Raw genomic sequence first — 23,003 nt, 5'->3', positions numbered from 1 at the left:
AGAGAAAAGGGAGGAAGCAAAAACAAAAAATGAGGGGAGATCAGAAGAGGAGAAGAAGAAATTTTTTTTACAAAGTAATAGGATTGCATGTACGAAAGTGGTACACAAACAGGATGGAATAAAAAGGAGGAACGAAGTAAAACCATGTCATGACAAGTATATAAACAAGATGATAAAGTTGATGTACTCAAATGTGGATGGAATGGTATCTAAATTACTAGAGATGAATGATTATGTCAGAGAAAATGAACCACAAATAATATGCCTAACTGAAACAAAATTAACACCAAGGATATCCAATGACATACTAAACTTAGAGGAATACAATATATGGAGAAGAGACAGAAATTTAAAAAAAGGAGGAGGAATTATAATATTAACTAAGAAAAATCTAAAAGTCAATGAAATAAAACTAGATATACCATCACAAGTAGAACTGATTACAGTAGAGATCAACACATCTGAAGGGAAAGTAATTGTAGCCAATTTGTACATGCCACCCAGATCAAACACATGGGAAAGAGATGAATATGAGGACCTGGCAGAGAGTACAATTCAGAGTTTAAGATCATTACTACATAAAATGGAAGAGAAATCGGAAAGAATTATACTAACTGGGGATTTTAATACAAATATAAATCGGAATACTCTAGATATAATTAGCCAAGAAAGCTGTTGGGACCAAAAGCTCCTGGATCTCGTGCAAGAGTTTTTCCTAACGCAACATGTGAGGGAAACCACCAGAAAAAGAGGACTTGATGTACCTTCAGTGCTAGATCTAATATTTACTAGGCAAGAAAATGATATTGACAGTTTAATATATCACCCTCCACTCGGCAAAAGCGATCATGCAGTACTAAATTATAACTTCAGGATAGCATATGACATAGTTAACAGCAATGACAGTTACAAAAAGAGCCTAAACTATAAAAAGGGAAATTATATTATCAAGACCTAAAGATGTATTTCTTAGAAGTTGATTGGGAAAATGAGCTTAGAGGACAAGATTTAAATGCTGTATATAAAAAATTCTGTGAATTTTATGAAATAGGAGTCCAGAAGTACATCCCACAGCACAAAGAAGCAGATAAGAAAATACAGAAATGGTTCAATACAGAATGTAAAAAATCAAAAGAAAGAAGAGATTTGTTGTGGAATAGATACAGAAGACACAATAGTGAAAGGGCGTATAATAATTACAAACAGGCAAGAAACGATTATACAAGAATAAGGAGGGAAGCTCAAAAACAGTTTGAGGAGGATATAATAAGTAAAAGTAGTGATCAACCAAAGCTGTTTTACGGCTACATCAGAAGCAAAACCAAAGTAAAAGATATAATACAATCCATTACGGACGAGGGAATCACTTATACACAAGAGAAAGATATTTGTGAAGCATTAAATAAAAATTTCCAATTAGTTTTTACAAAAGAAAAACATTTTGAGAGGGACTATGTGGAACATGTATTTCCACACATACTACCAGATATACAAATAGCAGAAAAAGTAATACAGGAGAAGTTAAGTACTGTAGATTAGACAGAGGAAAAGCAAGTGGTCCTGATGAAATTTCATGCTGGGTACTACGAGAATGTGCAAAGGAGTTAAGTAAACCATTATTTTTAATTTTCAAGAAATCTTTGAGTCAAAGTAAAGTACCTGATATTTGGAAAAAAGCAAATATTGTCCCCTTTTTCAAGAAAGGAAATAGACAAAATCCACTCAACTACTGAACAGTATCACTGACCAGTGTTGTAAGCAAGGTATTAGAAAAGCTTATAAGAAAAGCTTGGGTAAATCATCTAGAAGAACACAGTATGATAACAGAAAGACAGTTTGGTTTCAGAAAAGGAAAATCATGTGTTACTAATCTGTTGAGCTACTATGACAGAGTAACAAACACAATTCAGGAAAGGGAAGGATGGGTGGACAGTATCTATTTAGATTTCAAGAAAGCTTTTGACACAGTACCACACCAAAGACTGTACCATCAAGGAGGAATTCGAGACAAACTGTTTTGTTGGATGCAAGACTTTCTTATAAAAAGAGAAATGAGAACAGTACTAAGAGGAAACTACTCATCATGGAAAGAAGTGACTAGTGGAGTACCACTGGGTTCAGTGCTGGCACCAATCATGTTTTTAGTGTATATAAATGATATAAACAGTAACACTGGAAACGAGAGCTATGTGAATATGTTTGCAGATGATGCAAAAATACAAAGAAGAATTACTAACACAGACTCTTGTAAAGAGCTACAAGAAGAATTAAATAAACTTCATGAATGGAGTTGTACATGACAAATGGAATTCAGTGTGGACAAGTGTCATGTAATCAAGTTTGGTAAAAGTGGAAAAAGACCTGATTGGGATTATAAGTTAGGAAATAAAACCCTATACACATCAGAAAGAGAGAAAGACCTAGGTGTGATTATCAATAACAGACTATCTCCGGCTGACCACATCAGCGAGAAGGTACGGAACATGTATACACTGCTTGCAAATATGAGAATAGCATTCACATACATAAATGAAGACATGCTAAGAAGGATAATAACATCATTCATTAGACCAACCCTGGAATATGGATCAGTAGTCTGGAGTCCTCATCTCAAAAAGCACATAGACAAGATTGAAAAAGTTTAAAGGGCCGCTACAAGATGGATACCAAGCTTAAGGGACCTAAGCTACGAAGAAAGACTAAATAAACTGAATCTACCAACACTACAGGAGAGAAGGAAAAGAGGTGACATGATAATGCTATATAAGTGCATATCAGGGAAGGAGAAAATAGACATAAATGATTACCTAACATATGGAGAAGCATCAGCAAGAGGACACTGCAAAAAACTGCATGAGAAGAGAGGTGATAAAGATGTAAGGAAATTCAGTTTCCCAAACAGAGCAATTGATCAGTGGAATGCACTACCGTATGAAATAGTGTGTGCCAAAAAAAAATAACAAATTTAAGGATATGTACGATAAATATGGTTTAAGACACGGGACAGTACGAGCTTGACTCATTCCTGTAAAGATACAATTTGGTAAGAACAATTAGGTAAGAACACACACACACACACACACACACACACACATAATCACATACACACACACACACACACACACACACACACACACACACACCTCATAAATCCCATTTCCACTATTGTTGCTATGAGTTTTCGTTCTGATACAATACCAAAGTCTCACACCTATATGTTAATGTGGACACTAAAACACCTTCATGCAGTCCTCTTGCAGCCTCCACATTCACACCTTTGCTTATAACCAAGGCCCTTAAAGGTTCAGCCACCTTCCTTCGTACAATTCTATCTTCCATTTAGTCTGCACATTTTAACTCTTTCCCATCACTGCACCAGGTTATCAAAACTCCCTCACTAATTCAAATCTCTCCATTCTATCTATCTATCTATAGCCCGACGCCCTAATCCCGCAAAGGGTGGCCGCAGACAAAACGCCTCCAAGTCACTCTGTCACCCACCATTTGACTACCCTCCCCCCAACTCACCCCCCCTCCCTCATATACCTCTCAACTCCATCCCTCCACCTCATCCTCGGTCTACCCCTCCCTCTCCCTCCCTCCACCTCACCTACATACACCCTCTTAGTCAGTCTTTCATTCTCCATTCTCTCCACATATCCAAACCACCTCAGTGTATTTCTCCTAATCTTTTCAACCACATCCACATCTACCCCACAACGTTCCTTCACTTCTTCATTCGTCAACCTGTCCCTCCACGTCACTCCACATGCTCCTCTCAAGTAACTCATTTCCACTGCTCTCACTCTTGACTTGTTCCCCTCTTGCAAGGTCCACGCCTCGCTTCCATACGTCAGGGTAGGGATCACAATACCATCATGCAGTGACTTCTTAACTTCCATACTCACCTCCCTATTTCTCTTCACTGCTTTCAGTGTACCAACAACCTTTCTTCCCTGCTGTACCCTTTCACGTACTTCATCCCCCAAAGTTCCATCCTTACTCATCACACTACCCAAGTACTTGAATGCACTCACATTCTCCATATCCTCACCATCCAACCTCACTGCACACTCTGTGACTTCATTCCTCTCAAACACCATAACTTTACGTTTGTTTACATTAACTTTCAGCTTCCTCCTCCTACACACTGTCCCAAATTCATTCACCAAACCTTGCAACTCCCATTCATCTTCACTCAACAATACTGTATCATCAGCAAACAGCAACACCGGAAGCTTCCAAATCTCACCCTCATTCATTAGGGCCACCCCCACATCCACTGCCCTACCTTGCACCTCCTTTACAACCCCATCCACATATATATTAAACAGCCATGGAGACATCACACACCCCTGTTTCAGTCCCACATTGAGATCAAAGAACTCACTCAGCTCACCATCCACTCGCACCGTAGCCCTAGCTCCCTCGTACATACTCTTCACAGCACTCAAAAATTTCCCCTCCACTCCATATATTCTTAATACCTTCCACATACCTTGCCTATCTATTCTGTCATAAGCTTTCTCCAAGTCCATGAAGGCAGCATACACTTTCCTTCCCTTCTCTAGATACTTCTCCACTAAACATCTTAGAACAAATATCTGATCTACACACCCTTTTCCCTTCCTAAATCCCCCTTGTTCTTCTCCAACTAGCTCCTCTGTCATATGCCTAACCCTATCAATGAGTATTCTACCATATATTTTACCAGTCACACTAAGAAGGCAAATACCCCTATGGTTACCACATACTTCTCCCTCCCCTTTTCCTTTGTCCAGAGGAACAGTTATACCTGATTTCTAGTCCTCTGGAACCCTTCCCTCTTCCCAAGCCAATCTACACAACTTCCATATCCACTCCACAACAATCTCACCCCCATACCTAAGCATTTCACCACACACTTCATCAATTCCTGGGGCCTTTCCCAGCTTAATCTTCTTCATCGCTTCCACTACTTCCGACCTACTGATCTCTTCCTCCCCCCTGTCATCTCTTCTTCTCCCAGCCATTCCCCAACCACTTATACTCATACTGCTCTCACTCTCTACATTCAACAAATCCTCAAAGTGCTCCTTCCATCTCCTCAATTTCTCTCTCTCTTCTCCGCCAACAATCTATTATTCCTATCTTTCACTCCCCTACTATTTCCCCTTTCACACTGCCTTACTTTCTTTACCTCCTTCCAAAACAGTTTCTTACTCTCCCTCCATTTCACACTCAGATTCCTCCCAACCTCTTCATCCACTTTCTTCTTACTCTCCTTCATCAGTCTCTTAACCTCCCTTCTCCTGCTCACATATACTTCTCTCTTCTCTCTCTCATCTTCTCCCCTACCTCTACTCGCCAACCATTCACCATATGCCTTCTACATTCACTACCAGATAATACTGATAGTCACTTTCTCTCTCAATAACAACGTTCAGTCTACACTTATCAACATGTACTATCAAAGCACGGTGCTCATAGATAACAACAGAACTCTGCACCAGTCTGAATCACCAGCGATGCTAAATTAAAAACTGTTGATGTGCTTACTCAGCCTCTAAAACGGTGTGATCAAGATGGACAGAACGGCCGCCTGGGAGTCATAGGAGCCAGGGTTCATATCCTTGTAACTAACGTCCGTCTTTTTATCGATACTTTTTTTCAGATTTTTTTTTTTTTTGGCGGGGGGAGGGTAGTTTCTGCATCTGGGGAAATATTTTCCTTTTTTCCTTTCCCACACTGATATCCAAATTCTTCTATGCGGATGAATTAAATAAACCCTTTGAATCCATGTGATGTGATCTTGGTTTAATTATCAATGGTATCAGACAGTTGTGTTCAGCGTAGGAAAGGTCTGTCTTGCTGAAGGGGGATCAAAGAAAGCTACTCATTTAACTATACACATTCTGAAAATTATATCGAAATGTAAATAAAAATCCTCATGACACGGTAAAAATAAGAAAGACGTCCACGGTCTGCGCTATTAATCACATCACTCGTCATTGTGTTGACGTCGTTGATTAAAAACTGTTGCTGTGTTTAGTCATCTGAGAAACAGCATGAGAGGCTGTGAGATTTAGTTTTGTAAAAATTAGTCCTTTCAGGGTCGGGAGAAAAGTAGTATACCGTGTCACCTACCGCCAAATGCCAATATTTAGCTAACAGTGAGAATGCCAGCCTGATAGTGTTAATATTATCAACATAACCCTTCCATGGTACAGATAACTTCTGCATTCTATTCTCGCTATCCATATTTTACTCATCTAGCAGTGAGTTATAGGAGCCTGAGAGTGCTGATAGCTCTTAATAAGTATCGTCATTAGACGGTGTGATCAGGATTGGTGGAATCGTGGCCTGTGAGTCATAGGAGCCTGGTTTCAAGTCTCTCTGCACTGTCATTTTACTTTTATTTTAATGTTTTCTTGTGTTTTACCGTTTTTTTTTCCAGTTTCTTTTTTTATTTCACTTATTAATATCCTCAAATGTATTATGCATGTTCGTTCTATTATGCGTGATTTGTGTGTGTGTGTGTGTGTGTGTGTGTGTGTGTGTGTGTGTGTGTGTGTGTATTTGATTGTTTTTGTGTTGGTTTGTGCGTGTGAATGCCTTTGTGTGTGTTCCTTTGTGTTTGTGTGTGTGTGTGTGTGTGTGTGCGTGTGTGTGTGTGTGTGTGTGTGTGTGTGTGTGTGTGTGTGTGTGTGTGTGTGTGTGTGTGTGCTGGCTGGCAATTGACTATTTTATCATCTTCACCATCTCCACAATCTCACCTATAATTTCCCATCCACTGGTGAGGTAAGCTAGGGTCCAAGAAGCAAGGGAAAACGAGTTATAGTGGGATAGCTAATCAGTATCATTGGCAATGAAATGGGTCACATAGTCAATCAGTTACCATTCAAGCACCCAGAATCATCGCTGACCACACAGAAATGATAAGCTAGACATTTCTTTTTTATATATTTTCCTTTATGGGAAAGGTTTATTAGGAAAAGGGTGCTATTCATTGTCAAGTTCTCCTCCTTACATAGCTCGTCCAAACAACTCGAACGCCTGTCGGATCCCGAGCCTCATCAACTCCAATACCTCACTTCATTAAACACATATCTTCATGGTCTGCCACGCCTTCTTCCAATTTCAGACTCACTCGTACCATTTTCACTCCCCTACTTATACCCATTTTATGTCTAAGTCTAATATTTCTAAGGATTCTGTTCAATCTGATATTACCAGACTTTTTACTCCACGTTTTTATCAAATCTCATCATTTCGTATATTATCCATTGTTTGTACTTCATAGATTTTCCTCAGAAATCCCATTTCAACTGTTCTTTCTCCTGAGTATTTGTTTAATATCACACCAAAGTCTCACAGCCATACGTTACTGTGGGCACTGAAGCACCTTCATCCAGTCTTCTTGCAACCTCCACATTTACATCTCTGCTTATAACCAAAGCCCGTATAGTTCCAGCCACTTTCCGTCTCTGCTACTCTACTTTCACTTGGTCTGCACATTTAACTCTCCCTTCTATTACGGCACCCGGGTATCAAAACCTCCTCGCTGATTCAAGTCTCTCTTCATTTACTACCAGATAACACTGACAAGTCACTTTCCCTCTCAACAAGAACGTTCGTTCTACGCTTATGAACATATACTATCCAAGCATCTTTATCTCTTTTCTATCGCTACTTTAATGGTCACTGCTCCTCTGAACTGTCTGCTTGCATTCCTCCACCTCTACGACGGGCGCGTAGCACCCGTCTGGCAGCAAACTCTCATCCCTTTTCTGTCCAACTCTCTAATGCAAGAGTTAACCGTTACTCCCAGTCTTTCATTAATGCAACAGGTCAGCTCTGGAACTGTCTCCCTCTGTCTGTATTTCCTGCTGCCTATGATCTCCAGTCTTTCAAACGCAGTGTGTCCAGGCATCTCAAAATGATCGGATCTTGAATTTGGCTCTCTATTGTATTTTGTTTTTCTCTTGGAGGGAACTGTTACTGCGGGCTCATGGCCTTTGGTTCCTTCTTCCTCGCATAAAAAAAAAAAAAAAAAAAGCACGGCGCTCATATGTTTCACCAAAAATCTGCACCAGTGATGTTAAGTTAAAAACTGTTGATGTGCTTACTCAGCCTCTAAGACGGTGTGATCAATATGGATAGAACGGCCGCCTGGGAGTCATAGGAGCCAGGGTGCGTATCATTCCTACTTCTCCGTCGCTTTGCTGACATTTTTATTTCGTTCTTGTAGTTGTTTTCGGGTACTTTCTGTATCTGAAAAACTAATTTCTTTTAATCTTTCCCTCCACCGATATCGTCATTTATTTAGATGGATGAATTAATATAACGCCTTGAATCAGGGCGACGCCACTTTGGTTTAGTTTTGCTGCCACCATACAAACTTATTAAATTTGGAAAAAACATCTCGAATTGCTGGGTTTAAAGAGAGGATGAATAAATCCCCTACGGTTTAAAAGTTTCTATTTAGATTTTAAAAATCTTGAGGAGTCGGCAAAACCAGAATGAAAAAGAAAACCCCGTGATAAGCTATCATCATTACTCGTCATCGTACTGAAGTGGTTGATTAACACCTGTTGTTCTTTTATGTAATCTGAGAGTGAGCAAGGGAAGTTGAGAGTTTTGATACCGTAAAAATTAACCCTTTCGTTGCCGGGACAAAAATAGTACACAGTGTCACATAGCACTAGATACTTCTATTTAGCTACCAGCTAGTATGCCAGCCTGAAAGTGTTAATATTGTCAACATTAACCCTTCTATGGTCGAGGTAACTTCAGTATTCTCTTCCAGTTATCCCGATTTCACTTATCTGTCCGTGAGTCATAGGAGCCTGAGAGTGTTGATAGCTCTCAATGAGTTTCGTCCTTAAGACGGTGTGATCAGGGCTGGTGGAATCGTGGCCTGAGAGTCATAGAAGCCATGTTTCTCTTCTCCTCTACCTTGTCTTTTTACATTTACTTTCATTTAGTTTCCTTGTGGGTTTTGCATCAGATTTACCCCCTTGTCCTTACCTCATATTTTTTTAGTTAGTAACATCCTAAATTGTGTTATAACTGTTTTGCCTCATTAAAATTGGAGTAATGTTCTTTTGTCTTTTTTATATCATTCTGACATGTGATAAATGTAATTTTTTAGTCACCTTCGTGATGGTATTCTCGGACTGAACGGCTAGTGGAGTCTTTTGAAATCTTTCAGTGCAAGGGATCATTTCTAAGACGACTGAAGTACGGTAACCTGAAGTTTGGTCCCGAAGACGGTGTGATCAGAACTGGTGGAAACATAGCTCGTGAATCACAGGAGCCCAAGATTTATATCACATACGGCGCTATCTTTTTAATTATTATTTCTATAATCAGATGCATATAAATCAACTTTTTCTCTGTTTCCCCCACGTCCCTTATGTTTCTGTTATTCTGTCATCCAAAATTCTATTATGTCGTTGACTTACCTCTTTATGTCAAAGTTGTTTGTGTGTGTGTGTGTGTGTGTGTGTGTGTGTGTGTGTGTGTGTGTGTGTTTTTGCTTGTGTATTTGTGTGTTTGTGTGTGTGTGTGTGTGTTTGGTTGTGTGTGTGTGTGTGTGTGTGTGTGTGTGTGTGTGTGTGTGTGTGTGTGTTTCTGTGTATGTTTGTGTGTGTGTGTGTGTTTGTGTGTGTGATTTTGTGTGTGTGCTTCTGTGTGTGTGTGTTTGTGTGTGTGTGTGTGTGTGTGTGTGTGTGTGTGTGTGTGTGTGTGTGTGTGTGTGTGTGTGTGTGTGTGTGTCTTTTCTGGCAAGCGATGAATATTCTATCATCACCATCACCTCCATAATCTCGCCTATAATTTCTCACCAACAAACGAAATGATGTCGCGTCCGGGACGCAAGAGAAAATATATTTGCAGAGCTAATCAACAGCATAGCCATTAAAATGTGTCACATAGTCCATCACTTACCGATCAAGTACCTAGAATCAACGCTTACCTCAAAGAATGATCGTATATATATATATATATATATATATATATATATATATATATATATATATATATATATATATATATATATATATATATATATTAAGAAATTTCATATTTCCCTTAAAAAAAAAAAAAAAATCATCGACTACTGTCAAGTAAGGGGAAGGGGTGATAAACACTCATTTTCTCCTCCTTACACAGCTCAACACACCAACTCCATCGCCTGGCAGTTCCCGAGTCTCATTAGCTTCTGTACCTCATTTTATTACACACTCAGTATCCTTGTGTCTCAACCTTCTTGATGGTCTGTCACGCCTTCTCCCATCTTCACATTCACTTACATATATCATTTTCAGTCCCTAGATTATACCCATAACATCGAAAGATCATTACTCCACATCTCTCTACACTCACATCATATCCTATCCCATCCATTCTTAGCAATCCCCCCCCCCCCATACACACACACACACCTCAGAAATCCCATTTCCACTATTGATGATATGAGTTTTCGTTCTGATACAACACCAAAGTCTCAAACCCATATGTTAATGTGGACACTAAAACACCTTGATGCAGTCTTCTTGCAGCCTCCACATTCGCACCTTTGCTCATAATCAAGGCCCTTAAAGGTTCAGCCACCTTCCTTCTTCGTACAATTCTGGGTTCCATTTAGTCTGCACATTTAACTCTTTCCTGTTACTTCACCAGTTATCAAAACTCCCTCATTGATTCAGATCTCTCCATTCACTACCAGATAATACTGATAGTCACTTTCCCTCTCAACAACAACGCTCATTCTACACTTATCAACATGTACTATCAAAGCACGGTGCTCATAGATAACAACAGAACTCAGCACCAGTCTGAATCACCAGCGATGCTAAATTAAAAACTGTTGATGTGCTTACTCAGCCTCTAAGACGGTGTGATCAAGATGGACAGAACGGCCACCTGGGGGTCATAGGAGCCGGGGTTCTTATCCTTGAAGTAAAATCTCCGTTTTTTTTTTTTTTATTGATATGTCTTATCAGTTTTGCATTTTTTTTTTTTCGGGCAGTTTCTTCATCTGGGGAACTATTTTCTTTTTTTTCCTTTCTCACACCGATATCCTCATTCTTCTGTGCGGATGACCTACGGTAAAAGAACGTTTTGAATCCTGGTGATGTACAGTATTTTTTTTTTTAATTATTACTGGTATCAGTCAGTTGTGTTCAACGTAAAAAAGGCCTCTCGTGTTGAAGGCGGATAAAAGAAAGCTACTCATTCAACCAAACACATTCCAAATATTCTATCCAATTGCAAATAAAAATCCTCATGAGACGGCAAAAATCAGAATGACGTCCACGGTCTGCGCTATGAACCACATCACTCGTCATTGTGTTGACGTCGTTTTTTAAAAATTGTTGTTGTTTTTAGTCATCTGAGAATGAGCATGAGAGGCTGAGAGTGTTAGTACCGTAAAAATTAGTCCTTTCAGGGTCGGGAAGTACAGTATATTATCAACATTAACCCTTCCATGGTAGAGATAACTTCTTCATTCTATTCCCGCTATCCATATTTTATTCATCTGATAGTGAGTTATAGGAGCTTGAGAGTGCTGATAGCTTCTAATAAGTTTGGTATTTAGACGGTGTGATCAGGACTGGTAGAATCGTGGCCTGTAAGTCATAGGAGTCCGATGTCAAGGTTCTCCGCGCAGTCTTTTAACTTTTAATTTAATGATGTTTTCTTGTGTTTTTCCTTTTTTTTTTTTTTTCAGTTTTTTTTTCATTTACTAATACCCACAATTCTGTTATGCGTGTTAGTTCTATTATCCGTCTTTTGTGTGTGTGTGTGTGTGTGTGTGTGTGTGTGTGTGTGTGTGTGTGTTATGTTCCTCTGTTCGTGTATATTCTTTCTGCCTTCAGTCCATTTTATTCACCTTAGAAATAGTCTCCTCTACTGAAAGAGTTCCAAACAGACTCCATTAGCCCTTCAGTCCAAGGACATCATAATCAATCCAAGTAAAACTTTATCTATCCCCGCCGGAATGAGAAAACAGGGGGGAAAATTGGTTGGATGGAAGTAAAACACGTTTCATGGAATTTAAGACATTAGTAATCGTAAAAATATGGAAATGAAATAGCAGTAAAAATAAGTAGAAAATCAAATGCAAATATCAGAAGGAAACAAAATGAGATTTCAAATAAAAAGACCGCGGTGCCTAAAGTGAACCAGGGCTCCTATGACTCATAGGCCACGATTCCACCAGTCCTGATCACGCCGTCTTAAGGACCAGACCTATTAACAACTATCGACACTCTCAGGCTCCTATGACTCACGGCCAGATGAGCGCAATCGGGTTAGCAGGAAGAGAATACGGAAGGTATCTCTACCATGGAAGGGTAAGTGCTGACAATATTAAAACTCTCAGACTTGCATGCTCACTATTAACAAACAATAGCATCTGGCGCTAGGTGACGCTCTATAGCTACTGAGTTTGTCATGAAAGGGTTAATTTTTACAGTATTAACACTCTCAGCCTCCCATGGTCACTCATGTAAGTAAAGAAGGGAAGTAATGAATTAACCACCTCAACACGATGACGAATTTTGTGGGTAACAACGCAGCCCGGGAAGGTCTTTTTTCATTTTTCCCTCTCCTAATTATTTGTTTTGTTTTGTTTAGAGTCGAAGGAATTGTCAAACGTTTGTGTGGTTAGGGTAGATTATTTGATTTGTAGGCGTTCAATGCAGCCTTCTTACATTCTCGTCAAAACAAGACGTCTTTCTTAAAATTCATCCCAAGTTTCTCGGGTGATAGAAAGAATAAACCAAAATGTTGACCCACGGATTCAAGGGGTTAATTTAAAGCATCCATGTAGAAGAAAGAGTATATCAGAGAGAGAAAAAAAAAAAACTATTTGAAAATATTTCACTAGAGGCAGAAAAAAACTATAAATGGGAATTAACAATATCGGTAAAAAGACGGACGAGCAAGTAGGAGGGATATGAACCCAAGCTCCTATGATTCCCAGGCGGCCGTTCTATCCATCCTGATCACACCGTCTTAGAGGATGAGAACGCAAATCGGTAGTTCTTAATTTTGGATCCACAGTGATTCAGGGGTTGGCGAAGAGTTCTATTGATATCTGTTAACGCCGTAACTGGAGAGTATATGTTGATAAGTGTGCAATGAACGTTGTTGTTGGCAGGGAAAGTGACTACCAGTGTTATCTGGTAGTGAATGAAGAGAGACGAACTAGTGATGGAATCTTGGTACATGGGTGAAGAAACAGAGAAACAGTTAAAGGTGCAGAGCAAGTGGAAAGTAGAACACAAGAAAGAAAGTGGTAGGAGATACAAGGGCCTTGGATATAAGCAGAGGTGTGAATGTGGACACGGCAAGAGGATTATATAAAGTTTTTTTAGTACCCATAGTAACATACGGGTGTGAGACTTTGGTGTGATATTAGAACAAAAACTCAAGAGCAAGAGCAGTGGAAATGGGGCTTTCGAAATGTGTGTGTGGAGTGCAATGCGTGGATAGGATAGAGAATGGTCTAATTCTACAGAGACGTGGAGTAATGAAGTACTGTATGTTAACACTGGGCTGAACAGAATCTTTAGATGTTATGGTCTGATGAAGAATATGAGTATTTGAGGAACGAAAATGATGTTAGTGAGTGAATATGATGAGGGCAGAAAGCGTAGCAAACCATTAAGAGAGTTGATAGTCAGGGAAAATGAATGGGTAATAAAAGGAGAATATGAATTTGAGAAGGCCAGGGACCTGACAAGCAATCAAGTTGGTCTGATGAGGTATTAAAGAACGGGAACATGACAATACTTAGAACTCCTTTTATTAACTTAACTGTTGTCCATGGACTGACCTGTGAGAGAAAACTGAAGCTCATTTATAAAAAATAAAATAAATAAACAAAAAATATATACATGCAGATAATTCCTGTGAGGTGAGCGATGATTCTAGGTGTTTAAATAGTAGATGAATGCGTGTGTGTGTGTGTCCCATTGTATTGGCTATAGTGCTGATTTGCTTTCCCACTATAACTTTCTCTCTTGCTGCCTAGATCCTATCTCACCTCATCTTTGGGTAGCAAGAGGAGGTGGTGATGATGATAAAATTAATCACTAGCCGGCTCACACACACACACACACACACACACACACACACACACACACACACACACACACACACACACACACACACACACACACACACGCACGCACGCACGCACGCACGCACGCACGCACGTACAGTAGAGGCAAGAATGTTCTGGAAAAAAAACAAAGCTGGGTCGACTATAAACACCAAAAAAATTAGAGCTGCTAAATACTTCACCTGCCCGCCCATCCATCCATCCATCCCATCCATCCATCCCTTATGAACCAATATATCTACCCCCATTCACCTACCCAATGATCCATCCATTCATCCATCCATCCATCTATTCTCATCTACCCTCTATTCACCACCAGCAATTGATTCATCTATTACTCCACCTACCTCCCGTACAGCAATACCGTATATATACTCCCTTCTAACACACACATCCATCCACCCTTCCACCTGCCGCTCATCCACCAATGGATGCAGCTCCTTGTCACTCCCATTTCCATTCATCCATCCACCTACCGCTCATCAGACAATCCATGCATCAATTCTCACTCACAGATTCATTCATCCATCCACCCACCCCTCATCCACCAATCCATTATGCCCATTCTCACACACACATCCATCCATCCATCCATTCTTCGCTATGTTGACGCCTTTTTTATGTTAATCTTGTTGCTTCAAATCACTTTATTCAACTTGGAAATGGTCTCCCGCACTGACAGAGTTTGAGTCAGGCTAACAGTTTCAGCCCATGGACGTCCTTATTATTCCCATTAAAATTATTTATCACCCAGCAGAATAACACACACACACACACACACACACACACACACACACACACACACACACACGATTTAGACGTGAAAGCGTACATAGATGATATAAAAGAACTTTTGATGTCAGGTTGAGAGAAAAAGGAAATGGGGGAAATTGGTAAAAAGTGGATTGATGAGCAACTAATACTAGAAATACTACTACTAATAATAGAATATGACGGCACTGTATGTGACACAAATCTTGGGCTCCTATGACACACGGGCTACCAGACCACCAGTCCTGATCAAACCGACTTCAGGACCAAGCGTCAGGTTATTTTATTCACCTTAGAAATTATCTCTTGTATTGAAAATTCGAAATATACTCCATTAACCATTCTGTCCAAGGATATCATAATAGTGGTAAACAAAAAACATTTCTGTCACAAACCAAAAAGAAGAAAAAAAGGGGGAGTGGCTTCTGTTGGAAGGCAGTAAAACGTTGCTGAATTTAGGATATTATTAATAGAAAAAATAAATAAACGAAAAAGTGGTAGAAGTAAAAATAAAGCCAGATACAAATACCACAACGAAAAAAATAAAAATAAAATGACAGGCAGCTAAATGATGAACCCGGGCTCCTATGACTCACAGGCCATGATTCCACCAGTCCTGATCACGCCGTCTTAAGGACCAAACCTATTAAGAGCTATCAACACTCTCAGGCTCCTATGACTCACGGCCAGATGAATAAAATCGGGATAGTCGGAATGATACAGAAGTTACGTCTACCATGGAAGGGTTAATGTTGACATTATTAACACCCTCAGGCTGGCATACTCACTATTGGCTAAATATTAGCATTTGGCAGTAGGTGATACAGTATCTTACCTTTGTCCCGGCCATGAAAGGGCTAATTTTTACGGTACCAACACTATTAGCCTCCCATGCTCATTCTCAGATGACTAAACACAGCAACAGTTTTTACAACGACGTCAACACAATGACGATGATGTGGTTAATAGCGCTCACCCTGCACGTCTTTCTCATTTTTACCGACTCATGATATTTTTTTTTTTTTTTTTACATTTGGATAGAATTTTTGGAATGTGTGTGGTCAATCGAATAGATTTCTTTTATCCCCTTCAACACGAGAGGCCTTTCTTAAGCTGAACACAATTGTTTGATACCAGTAATAATAAAAAAAAAATACATCACCAGGATTTACAGGGTTGATTTAATTCATGAATGAAAGACTGACTAAGAGGGGGTATGTTGGTGAGGTGGAGAGAGGGAGAGGGAGGGGTAGACAGAGGATGAGGTGGAGGAATGGAGTTGAGAGGTATATGAGGGAGGGGGGAGTGAGTTGGGGGGAGGGTAGTCAAATGGTGGGTGACAGAGCGACTTGGAGGCGTTTTGTCTGCAGCCACCCTTTGCGGGATTAGGGCGTCGGGCTATAGATAGATAGATAGAATTTAATTCATCGGGAGCAGGGGGGTGGTTGCTTTCTCAGGCAGAGGAACTCCTTGAGAGTGAAATGGCTGGGAAGCAAGCCGGCACGTGACTGGCTGCAGCATAGCTGGGTCTTTCGGGTGTGGGCAATCAGGCAAGTTAGCTGCCTACTGCGACTGCAACACAATGGCGAGGTGTTCAGGAAGTTAGCCAAAGAAACCTTGATGGACTCTGAAAGAACAATAATGGCCCCCAGTCCCGTGCAGCCCTTAAATGGGCAGGGGGTGCTAAGAATCTCACGGTTGCCTCAATTACAATCTAATTCCTTTGTCAATGCAAAAGATACAATTAAAATTGGTAACTGGAATGTGAGAACGTTAAATCCAGGACCCATATACATACAGGGTCTGACCATACCGACCCAAAAACGCGTCGCGTTTGCGCATGACGTCATGGCGAAGACACCAGGTGAGGTCTTCCGAGAAGGGGTTGCCATATAGTGAGAAGTAGACTCAGTTGCTCAGAGGTCACGGCGCCAAACAGGTCACCTCTGTCACCTGCACTTTATTCCATTGTATGTGCCCAGTGAAATAATGCCTACCAATTGTGCATTGTTTGGCTGTAACTCTTTACTGAAGAAAGGTGGGGATATAACTTTCCATATTTTCCCCAACGATGAAGAGATTAGACGTAAGTGGATTCATCTGTGCAAGAGGAAAGACACAATTAATCCGAATACTGCTCGCATCTGCAGCCTTCACTTTGATCAAAGTGCTTATTAAAGAAATCTAAAATATGAACTTCTCAAACTGCCTATTCCAAAAAATCATATACGCCTTGAAGAGCACGCCCTGCCAACGCTGAATCTGCCATCAGCTTCATTAAATGGTAAGTCCCTTCCCCTTTCTCTCTTTCTCTCTGCATAGGTGCATATCCCTGTATATGGCGGGCTTTGCTCTTTATAAGCTGTACAGTATATCTCCCCTCACGGGGTTAGTGCTTGCAGAAATGTGGAAAAGCACGTGGTGCATTGCATTTACCAGCCCAGGTAAAATAAATTGAGGCAACTGGCCACCGCACTAGTATGAGTTGCTAGTATTCATATTTACCCACCATTATTTTGTTCTACCCACGTACTGTAGGTAACCATTACTGAGTACCCTAGCATGAAAGCAGTAGTGTTGAAAGTTAAGTACGGTATATCGCAGAATGTATTTGTTTAAAGCAGGTTCGTAACGTAGTAATTCCATCTGGAAGCGTTTGGCAAGAAGTATGTTATCATCCCCCTCCTTCCTTCCCTCCCTCCCTCCCCTCCAGGTCGCAAAAACAACGGTGCCAGGACTGCATAAAGGCATTGTCAGTACTAATATATAGGCATGTGTCTCTTCCTACTGAAGTAATTAGCTTTTTTTTTCGATGCCGAGTATTTTTCAGGATAAGGGTATTAAACAGAAATCTGGCTAACTCGACACGAAAGCTGCAGAGTAAGATGTCGAAGTTAAGGAAATGAAGCCTGCATAGTAACATATAGTCAATACCGGTAGCAGTACCAATAAACATCCGGTATTATTTATAACAAGATGATATACATATGTCCTAATAAATGTCACTGTTAGAGTATATTGTGTTTATTTGTAAATCATATACCTTTAAATATGAGAAGGGAGAGGTTAAACAATCATTTGAATTGAGGAAAATGTGTGTGGGGAACAGAGTGGTGTAAAGGAAGCAAGGTGGGAGGGGTGGGTGTGGAGGATGACAGACAGCTGCACCTCACCGCGACTTGAGGCCTCCCTCTGAGGTCCCAAGGGAGATGGTGGGTGGAGAGAAATGGGGGGAGTGCCCTGTCTCAAGCGTGACGTCAGTAAATCTGCGTAGTAGAAAGGTGTGAGAAGACCCTATATGTATATGGGTCCTGGTTAAATCATGACGGTAAAATCGATGAGTTAGTGAAGGTTTTTCAAAATTACGGACTTGATATTTGTGCTCTGACAGAAACTAGATTAACTGGAGTCGATAAGTTGGATTTGGAGGATGGTATACGTTTATTGATATCTGGTCGACAGGACGGAATGCATTATCAGGGAGTAGGATTGTTGCTGGGTTGTAAGGCAAAAAAGGCTTTATGTGAGTGGGATCCTATAGTTGAGCGATTGTTATACGCACGGTTTAAATCAAATCATGGCAACATCAGTCTGTTTGTGTGTTATGCACCTACTAATGATGCACTCGATGAAAGGAAAGACACATTTTATGAAAAGTTGCAAGAAGGAGTAGGAAGGGTACCTAGACATGATGTTTTGATCTGCGTTGGAGACTTTAATGCAGTAATGGGCTGTTCAAATGAGGGATTTGAGGCATGTATGGGTAAGATGGGAGTTGGTAGTAGGATGAGTGAAAACGGAGTGAGGTTTGGAAGCTTCTGTCTAGCAAATGACTTAGTCATCGGGGGCACACTCTTTCAGCATTGCAATATACACAAGACAACTTGGGTGTCGCCGTGTGGAAAATATAAAAATCAGATTGATCACATCGCTATCAGTAGGAGGCATAGAAGTTCTCTGCTAGATGTTCATGTTAAACGGGGAGCGGATATTGGTAGTGACCATCAACTCAGCATTGCAAAAATAAGGTTTAAACTTAAAAATCAGAAGAAGGAAAAATCTGGTGTTGGTAGATACGATATTGTTAAGCTTGGAAGGGAAGGAGAAGAAAAGGAGGAATTCAGATTAGAATGCAGAAATAGGTTTTTGGTGTTGGAAACGTTGGAAGAGGGGGAGAGAAGTGTAGATGAGATGTGGGAGGATGTGAACAAAGTTTTGCATGAGACTGCTGAATGTACGATTGGAAGGAGACATAGCTTCAGGAGAAAGAAATGGATATCAGAGGAAACGTGGGATATGATAAAAAAGAGAGGTTAGGCTAAATTGAGGAGTGAGATGCAATGCGTTGATGAACAAGAGATTGAATTAGCAAGAGCTGCGTACTGGAGTTTGAATTCAGAAGTAAGAAGGTTAGCTAGGAGAGATAAAAGAAGATGTGTGGATGAAAAGGTTGCAGAGACTGAAATCTTAATAAACAAAAATGATGGACAGAGTCAAAGAATAGCATATGAATCGATTAGAGAACTGAGTGGTAATGCAGGTAAACGCAAGGAAATACCAGTTAGAGACAGGGAAGGAAATTTATTGACCAAAGATGGAGATATTAAAAATAGATGGAAAGAGCATTTTGAGACAGTTCTTAATAGACCAATATCACCAGAAGAGGATATACCGTCTGCTCAGGAAGATTTAAATATGGAAACAGGAGAGTTGAGGCTTGCAGAAGTGGAGAAAGCAGTAAAACAGTTAAAGAATAATAAGGCACCAGGGGAGGATGGTTTATTTCCGGAAATGTTTAAAGTGGAGGGGGATAGATTAATAATGATCTTGACCAAGCTATTCAATAAGATATGGGTGACGGGGTTACTACCATCAGTTTGGAAGAATGGTGTAATTGTTAAAGTTCCGAAGAAGGAGACCTGAGTGAATGTGGTAATTGGAGGGGAATCTCTTTGTCACCGATAGCTTTGAAAGTTTTCAGTAGAGTGTTGTTAAATAGGTTGGAGCCAGTGGTTGAGGGTATTCTGAGGGATGAACAGGCTGGTTTTAGAAAGGGACGTGGTTGCAACGATCAGATCTTTATAGTTAGGCATTTGATGCAGCAAGTTAATGAAATGAGAGTGCCGTTAAGTCTTTGTTTTGTTGATTTTGAAAAGGCTTTTGATAGTGTTTCGAGAGAGACTATGGGGAAGATCATGAGACATTATGGAATACCAGAGGAGTTTGTGAGGGTCATTATGAACATGCATGAGGACACATTTTGTAAAGTGATGGTTGATGGTTGTCTGAGTGATTCGTTTGAAGTCAAGTCCGGAGTAATTCAAGGTGGTGTTCTATCGCCTTTACTATTTATATTGGTCATTGATTACATTATGAAATGCGTTGGAACAGAAACCGGTGCAGGTATACTTTGGGGAGAGAACAGGAAACTTTTGGATTTAGATTATGCAGATGATATAGTTTTGATTTGTGATGGGCCAGAAGAGATGCAGAGAGTGTTGGACTGTTTGGTGAGTGAAGGTCGCAAGGTGGGTTTGGTTATTAATTGTGGAAAAACTGAAATAATCAATATGAATATGGAAAATGCGCAGGAATGTGTAATTGGAGGTATGGTTGCAAAGCAAGTTGATAGGTTTAAATATTTAGGTACTTATTTAGCCAAGGATGGTTCTTTGAACTTTAAATTCGAGGAAAGGTTAAAGAAGGCTAATCAGGCAATGGGAATGCTTAAAAATATTTGGAATAATAACAATTTCTCTGTGCATTCAAAAATCAAACTTTATAAGGTAATGGTTAGGAGTATCTTAATTTATGGACACGAGTCTTGGTACAGCACAGTGACTATGGAAAATAAATTCTTGGTGTTTGAAAATAAAGCACTTAGAAGAATATTAGGAGTTAAGTGGTGGGAAAGGATACCAAATAGTAGAATTAGAGAAATAACGGGAGTGCAACCGATCGATGAATATGTTAGATTCTCACGATGGAAGTGGCTAGGACATGTGTATAGGAGACAGGGAATAGTACGAGGTACACCAGGGTGGGTGGCACTTGGTAGGAGAGGTAGAGGAAGGCCAAAAGAGACGTGGGTGAGGACAATGAGACGGGAAGCTGGAGATGAGTGTTGGGGAGATCTTGAGGAGTTAGCACAAGATAGGATGTGGTGGTGTGAGTTCATCGAGGCCCTATGCATCCCCGAGGGTGCCACAGGAAATGATTGATTGATTGATTGCATTGAAGAATTTGGATATCGATGTGAGAAAGGAATAAAGGAAAATAGTTCCCTAGATGCAGAAACTAAAGGAAAAAATACCAAACCAAACTAAAAAATTTCAATAAAAAGAAGGAGATTCAATTCCAGGATATGACCCTCGGCTCCTATGACTCCCAGGTGGCCGTTCTGTCCATCTTGATCACACCGTCTTAGAGGCTGAGTAAGCACATCAACAGATTTTAATTTAGCATCGCTGGTGATTCAGACTGGTGCAGAGTTCTGTTGTTATCTATGAGCACCGTGCTTTGATAGTACATGTTGATAAGTGTAGAATGAATGTTGTTGTTGAGAGGGAAAGTGACTATCAGTATTATCTGGTAGTGAATGGAGAGATCTGAATCAGTGAGGGAGTTTTGATAACCTGATGCAGTAACAGGAAAAAGTTAAATGTGCAGACTAAATGTAACGTAGAATTATACGAAGAATGAAAGTGGCTGAACCTTTAAGGGCCTTGGTAGTAGTAGTAGTAGTCGTTCCCTAGGCAGTCTGGCCGAATAGCCCCGAGTCCCTTAGGAAGGCCATGGCTGAGACTGGGTTTTCCCACAGAGCTCTGAACGAGTGTATGTTGTGTTGTTGACGTAGGTGATTGTGTGCAATGCAGTCTTCCATAATGTGCTTAATAGTATGGGGTGCTGTGTTGCATCCTCGACAGGCATCAGCGACTGAGTCATCCAGCCTCTTCTGGTAGCTTAAGAGGGCTGGATGGTGCCCACATCTCAGCCTGGCCATGTGGACCCTGTCCTCACGAGGAAGATAGGATTCAGAAGGGTGGATGTCAGGAGGCCGTGCATGCAGCTGTGTGTTGTCTTTAAGTGACTGAATGGAGTGGCGAGTGATCTGAGTGTGGATATGCTTCTGGAAGCTGGTCTGAGGTGGGCAAAGGGGGAGAGATGACAGTATTTGTGTATAGTATCGTGTGCTGGGTGTTGTTCTGATGTTCCTTGGTGTGGGTGGATGTGCTGCCATGTACTGTAGTGGATGTTGTGGGTTTGTGGAGGCTGCAGCAAGAAACTAGGTGCCTCTCATGTCTAGGTGATCCTTGACCATGAGGACTTTGGTTTCTTGATGTAGGTGGTCTGTGGGTGTAGTAGCTGTGCAGCCTGTGATTATTTTTAGGGCCTTGTTCTGTATGGTCTGTAGAGTGTTGTAGTGTGTTTTGGTCAGGTTAGAAGCCCAGGCAGGGCTTGCATAATTCAGCACTGAACGTATGTATTGTTTGTATACTGTGGTGGTGGTTTCTTTGATGTGTCCGAATGTTGTATGGGCAAGTGACCTCAAACCATTGAGTCTTGGTGTTATTTTATTTTAAATGTTTGTGATGTATTGTTTGAATGACATTGATGTATTGTATGTTACACCAAGGATTTTGTGTGTGTGTGTGTGTGTGTGTGGTAGTGGAGTGTTGTTTATGGTAAGGTGTGGGATGTGACTGTGTTCTTCTGTCCAGTTTATGAGAAGTGTAACTGTAGATTTGGCTGGGGCTATTTTGAGCCTGTTTGTGGTGAACCAATCGTGTAATGTGTTGAGGCAAGGTTGAATGATGTGTGCAGCTGTGTTTGAGTTTTGGTGTATACATGTAAGTGTTATATCATCTGCATAGGAAGCTATGTGTATCTGTGGTGTGTGAGGTGTGGGTATGTCGTGCATGTATAGATTAAAGAGTGTAGGGGACAAAACAGATCTTTGGGGGACGCCGTTTGTGAAGTTTCTGATGTTAGAAGACTGACCGGCAAATGTTACGTGTGCACATCTGCCTGCTAAGTAGTTTGCCAGCCATCTTTTTGTGTTATTGTGCATGTTTGAGTTGAGTATTTTGTTTGTGAGGTTGTGGGGGGGAATGGC

The sequence above is a fragment of the Coenobita brevimanus genome, chromosome 97, assembly GCF_032717465.1.
Source record: "Coenobita brevimanus isolate Jiangsu-jjx chromosome 97, ASM3271746v2, whole genome shotgun sequence".
Taxonomy (NCBI): Eukaryota; Metazoa; Arthropoda; class Malacostraca; order Decapoda; family Coenobitidae; genus Coenobita; species Coenobita brevimanus.
The sequence above is the reverse complement of the archived record's forward strand: the minus strand, read 5'-3'. Positions refer to the sequence as shown.